Below are 12,964 nucleotides of genomic sequence, written 5' to 3' on the forward strand. Positions count from 1 at the left end.
TCCCTATTGAGTCATTATATAATATTTTAAGATAACCACTCGATTATCTAAATATTAGTCCTGTATTTTTGGAGAGATAATGATTGAAGAGACTTTCAACGATTGGAATTTCTACAGGAATTAATATAATAATAAATTCAGAAATAAAAGTCATTCATTTGAAATGTTATAACTCAGAATTTATAACACCTATGATCAGAATTGATTTACTTTTGCAAATCATATATAATCACACATACACACAATACACACATCGGTATAAGTGATGTCAAAATTACTATTTATAGTAGACATGAATAACAAACCAAATAAATCCATTTTGATTTTTGAAGAACCTGATGTTTTTCTAACTATAAAATAAAACATACCTGTGGTAAAAAATTAGGAAATGAGCTGGTTGTACACCTGTAAATGAGTGGTGCACACCTGTAAAAGCAGAGACTCAGGAGACTGAGGCAGGAGGATGGCAAGTTCAAGGCCTGCCTCAGCAATTCAGAGAGACCTATCTCAAAATAAAAAGTAAAAAGTACTGGGTATAGCTCAAAGGTAAAGTACCTCTTGGTTCAACCTCCAGTACTAAAAACAGAAAAAAAAAATGCTGAGATCTTTTCAACCATTTCAACTTTGTAATTTATTTTCTTCCTTTTTATTTCTTATGCCTCACTCTTTTCAATGTAACAGCTAATAATCAAGAAATCACATGACTGCTCTGAAAAACTTGAGAAGGATATGAGATAAGATATGGCATTTCATCATGGTTGAATGGACATGATTTAAAAAAAAAAAAAAACCACACATATAAAATGGTATCATTAGCCAGAAAGGATAGGAACACAGATAATAAGCAGATAATGATCTATAAAGAGAAGGATGCTTCCCAGAGGAGATGACCTGGAGCTGCCTTTACTGATTTATAGTTGAAGATACAAAGTAAAAAATCATTCTTGAAATCTTCTCCAAAAAGAAGAAGCACTAAAATATAAATAACAAATAAAAACAAATAAAGCCTGGATGGACTCAATGAAGAAAAAAGAGTCAACCAGAGTTCCCTGGTTTGAATATATGTGAACCAATAATCTCTGAGACATGAACAACTACTCGGGATCTATTGTGTGGCCAATGTTGGAATTTATACAAGACTTTTCTTTTCAAGTGCCTTTTCACTGTTTTTATGGCTCTCACATTTTTGTGGGAGAGAAGGATGACTGAGGACACGGTAATGTTGATTATAATTATGGGACAGTGTTATAAACGCGATTGTCTAAGCCCATTTGAGCACTATGAATATTACAGGTGGTGAAGGATCTGTTTTGAACAAAAAGAGGCTGCATTCACAAAGAACTGAAAAAGAACAACCCAGAGTTTAATAAATTCCAAAGGCTTATAGGTGTGTGCCTGGCATCCACATATCCATGTACTAATAAATACACCCTGATTTTCTAACAGGGACTGTGCACCTTCTGCTTTCCTCCCACATTTTGACAGATGACCATGCCTGGCCAATTGGATGCATTCCATGCAACTGAGTCATCATGACCGATTCAGAGATGGCTTAAGACATAAGCTATGAAATGAAGGTGTCGGATTTACTGGGATTGTTTAGCTGATAAGATAAAAACCTGGATCTGTACAGACCATGCAAGGTAAGAAAGTGATTAAGAATACAATCAAAAAATATAAAAGGAGGACAGAACTGATACATGCAGCAAATCAAGCTCTACTCATATTAATTGAGATCCTGAGTGTACATTCGAGTAAAGCAAGCTCAGATACTGGACTTAACATTGACATGACTTTGAGAAGGGGACATGGCCAGATTTCCATAAGCTTAAGCCCTTTAGTTAGGCTGCATTCAATTGAAAAAAAATAGGGACTTCTGAGTGCTATAAGGAGTTAAGGATGATCATCCTAATCTCAATGAAAAGTAAAACATAAGGAGATAATGTCAGTTGCAGCAAACAAAGAGTAAAATCTTCTAAGAAAGAATTTATGTGTATAAAATCCTGTCACCACCACCACCTGCATGTGGCAGTCTATTCTGCTTTTATAACGCACCTATCAAGACAAGACCCTCTTTATTCCTACTTCTGAGTCATCACTAAACAGATACTGTTTATGCTGATGAAAACCTCTTAGGGACCCTGTATGCTTTGTTGTTTTGTTTCCTACACAGGATTTTTTTCCCCTGCAATTTCTCTTATCTTCATTGCCATGCCAGCAGCGTTAGAAATGGGTTGGTGTGATTCCATTCACTGTTACCTTCTGAAATGAAAGCTGCCACATGATAATTACTGGTGTTAAGGCGTCTGGTTGTGGGCTCACTCATTGCAGCACAATAGCGATGGGTTTATTTAATCTCCCTCTTCAGCAGGCGATTTGTCTCATCATAGAATCTGGAAGCTTCTCCTTCTTTAAAAAAAAAAAAAAATTAAGGGACCAAGACAAATGCACAGCAAAGTAAAGACTTGCATATCTGAGTGATAATAAATGTAGAAATTGCTACTGACCTGGAAACCTACCAGAAACGAACAATATTAGTTTAAAAAAAAAATGAGTGAAGATAACAGAAAGTATACATTACTATCAAATAAAATAGTTTCTTTAGCCTGGTAATAAATCCTCCTTGAGAAGTATAAAAGTATCATTAACTACCAGCACAAATCTGGTTAATTCAAGTAAATAATTTTTGACTTTTAGAATAATGAGATCAACAGCGACTGTTAAATTGAAGCTGGTACAGACCACGGTTGTACTAGGTTGTGAGGAAAGGAATTTTGATATTCATCCCAAGGCCAGAGAATATAGCAGAATTGAATATAACCAAAAACAAAAACAAAACAGCATCCACTTCCTTTTCATAATTCAGAGATGTGCTCATTGTAACTAAGGAACAGTAACAGTTGAGTGTCTCTTAATAACTGGTTACTAACTAATGTAATTGATGATATAGGAGTTTATATTGTGGGTTTTTCTTGGTTTTCATGAGGGAATCTTTGGGTGAAGGCTTTGGCACCTTATGCACAGAACAATAGAGGGTTTTAGTTTAATCCTCATAAACATAGTGATCACAAAAAGCAGCACCATACCACAGCAAATTTAGCCACACTCTGTTATTACCTGCCATTATATTTTCTAGGTTAGCCACGTGGACATCCCAAAGCTTAGCAAAAATGCAGCTACCCGCCCCTCAAAAAAAATTCAATGGGACAGGATGGGAAATGCAGATTGGCCCTTAAAAATGTTTTTTATAAGGCAGCATTCTAAAGTCTTTACTTTTCTAGAACTACTACAAATTGGTGAGCATGCTGTGGGGAGTCTTGAATTATCTAAGAAGAATAAAAATGAAAATGAAAAAAAGCCAAAAACACTGAAAAGATATCAGGAGATGGTGCATGCACTGGACTGAGCCCACAGATTTGCTTTCCCCCTCCTCTCCCCTTGATGACCCTAAGGTGGTAACCTGTCAAGTACGTGGCATTCCTCCCGAGACAGGGCTTGCCAAGCAGGCAGTGTCTTGTCATGATGCCTCCTAGAAGTTAATCCCCAGAAAACCTCTCAAGAAATAGTAGCATGGTGTCCACTGACAGGTTTCATAGTTAGCGTGTCAATGAAGCAAAGATGTCCCCTTCGCCTGTTCAACTCCAACGGAAGCCCTCTTTCCATTCCTGATCATCACTTCATATGCATGTCTTCTTTCTCCAGACATCCTTAGCATATAACCTAATGTTCATGTGCAAAGCCTTCCTCACTCCAAGACAAAGAAAAGAGTCATATCTCCTGCCATTTTCCTGACATGTTTAATAGGTCTACCGTTCCTCAGGCCAGTGGAGTTTTAAAAAATGTGGCAGCTTTTGACTCAGATATATTTTTATTTAATCATTTGTTAAGCATGATCAACTCTACGACTGTCAGTCTCTTTCATATATTTTTCCATTATTCACAATCTTAGGTCCCACTTCAAGAGCTTCCTAACTCACCTATTTCCTTTCAGTCTCTTCTATGTAATATAGGATGTATCATTCACTTTGAAAATACGGTTGTTCCAATATTCATCTCCAAAACTTTTCCTGGTTCCCAATTAGCCCCATTCACCCCTAACTCATACCCAGCTTCTTTCATGTTCTCCCGTATCCCTAATGTTCTTTATAAAACCTGGGTCCACACAAAGAGTTGGACTATGTCAAGGATGAGTCCACTATTCCTTAGGAACAAGTAAAGGCAGCTACATGAGCTTTTGTACACATTTTTCATTTTGCTATTTGATAATTGATTATTTCTTCAAATGTTTCATGTCCTTTCTCCTTGAGTAAGGAAAAATAAACTTTATCAAATGTCTCAACCATCAAATGAAAACATAGGGGGAAAAAAACTAGCTTACTATAAAACACAGACCTTATCAGAGACATGTGGAGTCAATCTCTTCCAAATGATGACAGGTTGAAAAGAAACCTTACCCTTGGCATACAATTTGAATAAATCAGTGATTTGTTGGAATGAATTCAGCTTAGTGGACAATTAGTATATCCTTTATCATTTCCTGCTGGGACTAAATCTTTAGCCAACAAAAAAAGGAAGAGGTTCTTTCTGCACAGAAATTTGCTCATGATGTTCACCCAACTTCTGGAAATACAGGTTCCATTTGATTTTCGTTCCCTCTCAAAATTTCATCTGTCTGTCAAACAGCTCTTCTCTGAATACTTCCAACTGAGCATAATCACACTAAATCTACCACATAGCTACCACACCTCTTCCTTGAGACTTCCCAAGTTGGGGCAACATACCACTACTTAAAAACTGTGAATTCAGACTTCTTTCTTGGTTTCTGTCCCGTTCAATCATGCTTTTCTTCTTTGTAGCTTCCCATGTTTACTCTTGAGTCTGCGTCCTCCTCTCCTGTCTTCATCACCATAGTGAGTTCAGATCCTCAGAGCTCTGCAGCCGGAATGTTGAACTGAACTCAGGTCCCCTGTCCCTTCTTCTTGAGCACACTGCTCTTCTGCCACACTTCCAGATGTTGGGGTCCTGCCTGTAAACAAGTTTGTGTGGCTCCACTTGCAAAGGTATTAGGTCGAAGTTAGATAATCTGTGGATGTGTCAAACAATAAAGTGGTATGACCAGCACCACCCAGATTCTTTGACTTGGTATCTTATCTCATTATCCCATTTTAGAAGGGAAGAAACTGCATCTCAGATATTCCCATATTTTTGTACATTAGGTAGTGGTTTTGAAGCAATGTTTTAAACTGAGGTCTTTTTAACTGTAAGGCTCAAATATATGCTTTATTATATTTTGCTGTTAACATTGTGGTGTTCATTTTATTAATTAGTTATTGGATTCTGAGACTAAAATCAGGATCATTGAATTGTTAAGTCAAATCCTTAATGTCAACCCAAGTCTTGTTTAGTGCTTCTGGTTGTAAATAAAGTTTTATAGGACAAAGTTGTACCTATTTATTTGCATATTGCCTTCATGTCAGACTTGAGTAGTTGTGGAAGAGACCCACATAGTCTAAGATATTTACCATCTGGCCCTCTAGAAGAAAAAAAAAAGACTTTAGTCTATTGGCCAGAGTGTGTAATTCTCAACTCTAGTGGGCATTAGAATCATCTACCATAAGGGTCCTATCTCTTGAGATGCTTATTAAATTGATATGGGATTGGAATGTGAGCATTTGTTGTTCATAAAAATCCTTCAGGGGATGCTAATGTGCATTCAGGCTTAAGAACCACTGGCTAGGAAAGCCCTTTATAGACTGATGACAGTTGAAGCCACTGAATGTACAATTAGAAAATATGGCCCAGTCACAATTCAGGATTTTGTAATCTGCCTGGTTGGTAAGGATACTGGCGTGATTTACTCAGTGAATGCATGTGGCTTGCAATGTACAAGCACTGATTTTCTGGCTCTGCTGACAAAGCCATTGGAAAGAGGAAAAAAGGGCTTGCTGATAAGAACTAGGAAGATTCTAACACCTACTTCATTTTCCTAAACAAAACTACATTTTATTCCAGAGAATCAGACAATGGCAGATAATTAGAAGATCATTTGTGCCTTGATTAGAAGCCTCACTTGCTAAAAAATACAGAATGCCACTTATATTAAACACAATTGAAACAAGTGGAACATAACTTCAGTACACTTGTGTTGTCAATTACCACCTAATCACCTTATAATTGTAGCCACCATTGTGAAGCCTCTCATAATAGAGATAAACTCATGAAAGGCACTTGCACCCAATCCTTTTTATAAGGTAAGAAGCTCCTAGGCAGGTAGATACCAGGAAGAATATCCAGAGTATGGAACATCCAGGGTTTAAAGTTCACTATCTGGCATCATTGAGATGGGTCATGGGTAGCCAGGAAAGCAATCAAGCAAGCTAAACCAACCCTCATGCTCCTCTCACTCACCATGAAAAAACATGTGAAGGATCACTAAGTCTGTGCCCTAAGATCCTCACAGAGAGTTGGATCCCATGTCACTGGAAAAAAAAAAAAAAAAAAAAAAAGCAGAGGCCACAGTGATAATGTAGAAAATAATGTCCATAGAAAAAAATGAGTCTTTCCCAATTCTTACTAATCATATAGAAGGAATCCCTGTCTATCTCTCAGAGATAACAGGGAGAGGAATCTCCCCTTCTGTCCTCTCTTAGCAGGATCTTTTCCCCGTCAGAAGAGGCATTATTATCTGATTGGTGATATTACCAAAGTACAGCAGCCATTAATCCTTATTTCTCCCTTGGGTAGACAGATAAGTTTAACACTCATTGAGCCATTTGAATCTTGGATTCTTGGTCTTTCTGAGCTGAAAGTTATGAGCTTGGTCACTATTTTCCTTGGTAACTGTATGTCCTACAGATCCAGTCAGTCTCCCTCACTTGAATTTCAGACTTGGAGAGGAAAGATGAGAGAAAGCTTATTCTAAGATCTCATTCCTACTATGGTCTTTAAGCAAGCAAAATTGAAGTCTTGTCCATTGATTCAGACTCAGAAGAACAGATGCTTGTGATTTACTGGGAGATTTGAGTTCCCATAACGGTTTCTGGCACATTCACAGTTTTCCATGTGATTCAAAGACTGGGCCCTTCATAATAACCGTGTGAGGTAACTGAAATAGGGAATTGTTTCAGATCTCTTTCCAAAGCTTCTGGTGCTCACTTTCCATTGAATTCATATGGCTGTAAAATAATCTACCACGGTTCATTTATCCCTCTGCCCATCCATCCTTCACACCACCACCAAGTTTGTTCCTTTAGGCAACACATATGATGACCCCAACCTTTGCCCCAAGAAGTAATCTAATTATCACTCTTGACAAATTTTTAGTCCCTTAACCAAACATAAGGAGTTCTTTCTGACCTGATACACCTAGAAGTAGAAGAAGAGAGTGGGTTTGCCAGTCTTAGTCTATAAATAGAAACTATTGTTGCTCCATTGCATGCTAGATACTGGAGACACAGTAGCAACACATCAGTGGTTTTCACTTTCAGAGTTTACAGTCCAGTGGCCAAATTATAGTCATACATTATGTTGAACAACCATTAAATCTTGTGGAAGCCCCTCTTGGGTGCTTTTCCCTTGTATCCGGTACTGTTCCCAGACACACATGGAGTACCACAGAGGAAACATATGCTCATAAAGTACAACCACAGAAAAGAAATGCAAACACAGAGAACCACCATTGGAGGGTCTATTTCTCGTTTCTATTGTTCATTGCTTTCTTTTTTTTAAAGGACATGAAAGGGATTTTGTGAAATCTGATCCTCCTCTTCCCCAAATCACAGAACCAGAACACTACCAATCCTATATAACAAAGCTGTTCATTCATTCCCATGACAACTAAAGATAAAAACAGAATTTATAACTTCAAGAATGGAGTACTAGGAATAGACAAGCTTTTAAAAGCAAAGGTTTTATTTCCATTCAACTGCCTTAAAGAAGAATTTAAAACAAAAATATGGCATATATGAACAAGAGTGGATATAGAAATTAACCAGAATTGTTTCCAAATATTATGGAAGAATTTTTTTTACAAATGGCCTTGAAGCATCAGGGGCTGCTTCAGATACAGCCAATAAATAAAATTTGCACAGCACTCTGCATTATTATTTCAGTAATGAGGAATATTTTTCAGAGATTGGTTCTACATAACATACTAGAAGGCAGATGGTCATCATCATTTTAAGATTATGAGTTAATCTTGGCCTCAGCTCACTTCAAACATCACAAATTACATATCCTCAAAATCTGCCAGTTTGAGTGCAAATTGTATCTTTTTATGTTCTTCTTTTTTCAAAAAAAAAAAAAAAAAACGAGTTCCAAATTTTCCTGCTTGAAATAATTCATCGATCTCTTATGGTTTGCAGAGATAAAAGGAAATCTGGAAGAATCCTGCTCAGTTTGGGTATTAGAGAACAGCAATGAAGACTGCAATCCTTACAAGCTTAGTCAACAGTGCTGATCTTATTTTTGAAGTAAACTAAAAAGTGACTGTCAAATTATATAGGTCTATAGAGTATTAATATATTCACAGGGTATGAGTAGTTTTTACATGTTTGGTAGTTGTTTTCTATGTGACTCTTTCATACTTTGTAAATATCAAGGTCTGAAATTACTAGGCTTCCATCTGGAAGACCATGCAAAAGAAAATCAATTTTGAAATCATAACCATGCAATTTCTTAGAAGAGTTCTCTTGGAAAAGCCATTTAACCTCTCTAAAGACTTCCTATCGACAAAATACATGTGAAAGCACCTACCTAAACATTTAGCATAAAGGAATTAAGCATTTTATAATATTTGTTTTTAAGTCTCCAGACAACACACAGCAACCTAAATCTAGCACTGATCCCCATATTTATTCTATTTCCAACCATTCTTTTCTGATGGATATTAGTTTTTAGAGACTAATATTTGGTTACAAAATGCTAGAAACAAAGCATCCATGGTTCTCCCAATGAGTTCAGTTTTTGGACTAGAGATGCAAGATTTGGCACTGGTATGGGAATGTGAAATAGCTGCCACAGACCTGCTGCTAAGCTCCAAATATATTACCGTTTGCCTATGTGAATTATCTCTTCGTGTTTGTGGAGAGAACAGTGCTTACCTGAAATGCTGCAATATCATAAAATCATTCTTCAATAATACGTTCTGGTTGAAGAGGGGATATATCAGCCAGACAAGATTCTTAGGCCATAAGGTTTCAGTAATCAAGCCAAATAATTAATGGGTTTTATAGCCTATAATGGATGAATTCATCTTTCAGTTAAATAATCTAAGTAGCTCGAAGCTTTTGATAATTTTCTCATTATAAAATTCAGTTGTTTGGGGCTGGGGATGTGGCTCAAGCGGTAGCGCGCTCGCCTGGCATGCGTGCGGCCCGGGTTCGATCCTCAGCACCACATACCAACAAAGATGTTGTGTCCGCCGAGAACAAAAAAATAAATATTAAAAATTCTCTCTCTATCTCTCTCTCTCCTCTCTCACTCTCTCTTTAAAAAAAAAATAAATAAATAAAAAATAAAATTCAGTTGTTTAAAGATAAACTGTTTTCTAACATCACCCAAGCAAATTCTTATAAATAAAGGTTCTGAAACCTTGCTATTATAACCCCATATGAACACCTTCATTTCTGAAGTAGATTTTGGACTCATAAAATATTCATTTGTGTGCCTGTACACTCCATCATATTAAAAAAAATTCTGCTTGATTAAACAGAATATATTAATCTGCCTCCTTATTTGCATAATAAATCAGACCTACACTGGGGGTCATTGAGTGCAAGTTACAGCCTCTAACAAGTTGTGCCTTCAACCTTGCTCTCGATTTTCAATTAAAATAACTTTAAGGAGATACAGGATTTTCATATTGAGAAACTGAAAATGATCTTCAGAAATATATGGCCTCTTTGATATGAATATTACAGCTACTTGATGCCAAAGGAAATGGTTTCTGCGGTATAGAATTTGGGGTTTGATCTACCCCACAATAACTGACATACTTACTTTTGAGATTGAGTATATTAGGATATTATAGATAAAAGCTTTTGTCACAATTCAAACACAAGTGCAGCAATGGTATGTCTCTCTGTTCTCCCTATTTTCTGTTTTGATAGAAAGATATTTGTTACAATCCTGAATGGAGATATATAGCAAAATAACCAGAATCGAGTGATAAAAAGAAATCACCATAATTGCTGAAACTATTAAAATACTAAAATCAAAATCTGATACCAATTATTTTAATAATTAACATTAAATGCATTATATATGAAAAATACTACCCAGGGCTTCTGTGACAAGAGTATCATTGAAATTTACATATAGATACTTTTACACAATGAAAAAAAAATACAGTGGCAGTAAAATACACTAATAACTGGGCATCTATATATTGAAGGGAGTGCTCCTAATAGGAAACTAAACTATTTTCTCCCAAGGTTGCAGATTTGTCTGGCCATATCTGAAGATGGGTAATTCAGTTCTTCCAGAAGTGTATTTATAGAATAGATCCAGTAGCTTCCAAGAAATAACTCAAGAAAAAAGATCTTGAGGAACAACAAGGTGGTCCAATAACAATGGTATGGTGGTAAAAGTGAAAGATTCATCTTAAATAGGGAAGAACATTGACCATTCACAGATGTATTGTTCAGTTGCTCTGAATTTTGGTTAGATTTTCATAAAAAAAATCAGTAAAAATTAAAAAGCTGCCTTGCTGAACTTTTGAAAAATCTTTAAAGAAATGAGGTAGTTCCACTGTGTAACCTGAGTAAAAGAATCAGTCAAAAGTGGAAGAGTGAAACATCTTTCCTAGCATCGGGGATTAGAAAATGCCAAATAAGAAAGTTAGTGTGAGCAACGACATGGACCAGAGAAAGAAGGAACATTATTTTCTTGTCTCAGCAGAAAACGATGGAATGGAGGAGAAATAAAAACAAAACAAAACAGAAAATATAAACAAAAGTTTGTGAATATATAAGATGCCCCCTGGAGATTTCATTCAGTTACTATTTGGATTGAAATACATTGTAACTATTTTCTCTAGTCTTATAAGTAATGCAAGAACAGTGCAGAGAGGGAAAAAAATAGAAAAGCAACAAATTAAGCAAATATAATTAACTTTTGACCTCATCAAAATAAAGAAGAATTAGAGGAAATGGAGTTGTTTTTGAAACGATAAACATAGTGAAATGCTATAATTATTGTTATGGTGATCTCATGTCTACCCCTGGCTAGGATAGTCTTGTTAATTCCATATGATCTCCCCAACATACTATAGATACCCTGTCTTATGACTCCTTCCCTAACTAAGCCATTTCTCTCTAGTTACTAGAAATCAGCCCTTTCTGCCATTTCCTGCCATTGCAAATCCTATAGCAACATCTCTGGAAGCACAGAGTCATCCAGGGCAGCCTCAGGTATTTGTTCTTCTCCTAATAGATTGTTAGTGGCTCTTGGCTTACATATTCTTTCCTGGAATTATTTTAATAGATACTATAGCAGTCTACCTTCCCCAGAAGAAATCAACACAATGATTAATAATGACCTTTGGGATAAAATTTTTCATCCTCAACTGCAGGAGTAAAATGATGCATGTTTTAATCTCCTCTCTCCAGCCCTATTTTTGCAGTACTTAATGAATTACTACATCTGAAATTTTATAATTTTCTCAGAAAATTAAATATTCTGGAATGACATCAGCTCTATTTACTATTGATTTAACCAACAGTCAGGTCTCTAATAGAACCCAAGATAGTATACCATCAGAATATAATACAACTAAGTAAAGCTCGGTGCCATAGTATTAAAGGCATAATCAATTCCAAGAAATTACAAAAAGAAGTGTGGTTTATTAAAAAATTTAGAGGTAAAATTAGAGATTTGAGCTAAACATTTTGAGACAGTGGTTCAATTTTAAATCCTGAATCAATTTCCAAACATTCAAATCCCAATAAATTCCATACACCTGGCACATGATATTCAAGAAATGCATATTGAATAAATGAATGAATGATTCCCTCAGTTTTGAAAGCTCAATAGAGTTGCATATATCTACTTTTGTCAGATAGCCTAACCTTTGTAGGGTGGTCCTTAGATGATAAAGTCAGATTACTGGAAGCCATTATGTTACTGCTCTGTTGCTGACGCCAGTCACACAGGATCTGTCCAAATGGTCTTTCTGCTCACTCTTCCCCTCTCTGGTCAATCCACATGCTCAGTCATTGTCTCCATGGTCACACCTCTGTCCAAAGCTCTTTATCCATTTTGCAATACCTGTGGATTTCAATTTCTTATCCTGAATTTCCAGGACTCCTGTGATCTCTGCCTACTGAACCTCTTTCCCTTTTATTCTCTGTTCTATATCTACATCCTTTCCTTGTCAAGTTCTCATGCCTTCCTGATCCATGAACTCTCAATAGTCATTCCCAGCTCAGTGATTTACATCATCAAGTTCTCCAGGCTGTAACATTCCTCACTCCATCTGCTTTTTAAAAAAATATATATATTTTTTTTAAGTTGTTGATAGACCTTTATTTATTTATATGTGGTGCTGAGAATAGAACCCACTGCCTTACACATGCCAGGCAAGTGCGCTACCGCTGAGCCACAGCTCCAGCCCCACTCTGCCTTTTTAAATCTCCATCTTCAATTCCTAAGACCAAGTTTTCTGGGAATCTTTTCAAACTATTGATATGTCATTGATCACTTGTTCATTCGCTGTTAACTTACACTGTGCTGAGATGCAGTTACCAGCAGCCAGAAATGCAAATATTAGGCTGCATCGGTGAAGGATTTAAAATTCTTATATGCAAGAGGCAAAAATAAATGTGTAAATTAAAAAAAATTTAATTTAATAAGGAAAATTAAGCACAAAGCTGAATGAATATAGATTGCTACAGGAGTAGCTCTTATTGCTTTCTCACATAATTGAGAATACATTGCATATTTATTGTTGTTGTTTTCTGATTCT

Source organism: Urocitellus parryii, chromosome 5, assembly GCF_045843805.1.
Source record: "Urocitellus parryii isolate mUroPar1 chromosome 5, mUroPar1.hap1, whole genome shotgun sequence".
Taxonomy (NCBI): domain Eukaryota; kingdom Metazoa; phylum Chordata; class Mammalia; order Rodentia; family Sciuridae; genus Urocitellus; species Urocitellus parryii.